A 425-nucleotide genomic window follows, 5' to 3' on the forward strand; every position below is an offset into this window, starting at 1 on the left:
TATTAGATGAATGGACTCGTATGAAACACTGGATACCTCTGCTAATACCATCATCATTACACCACAATGATGGGAAATTGGTTTCCAATATATGATCTGGATTTGGAACATCATGAGTTGTTGGTGCCTGGAAACGAGAAGAGGATGTAGTTTAATAATAATCAGATTCTGCAGGATGGATTAACTTAAAACACAGACTTAAACTCGGTCGACGATGACGGTCAGGACAGACTCGGACTTTTCCTCTCGTGAGTATTAAAGTATTTATTCTCTGGGAAGATAATGAAGCTTTGCAGGCAGTTCAAAGGAGAATGTGGTTGACGGAGATCCAAGAGGTCACTATTTATGACATCCTAGTCAAATAAAGGTAAAACAAACAAGTGCAGCAAGCAGGAAATAGACTTTTTCGCCACAAATTCCCCGTG

This window comes from Antennarius striatus, chromosome 15 (assembly GCF_040054535.1).
Source record: "Antennarius striatus isolate MH-2024 chromosome 15, ASM4005453v1, whole genome shotgun sequence".
Classification (NCBI taxonomy): Eukaryota; Metazoa; Chordata; class Actinopteri; order Lophiiformes; family Antennariidae; genus Antennarius; species Antennarius striatus.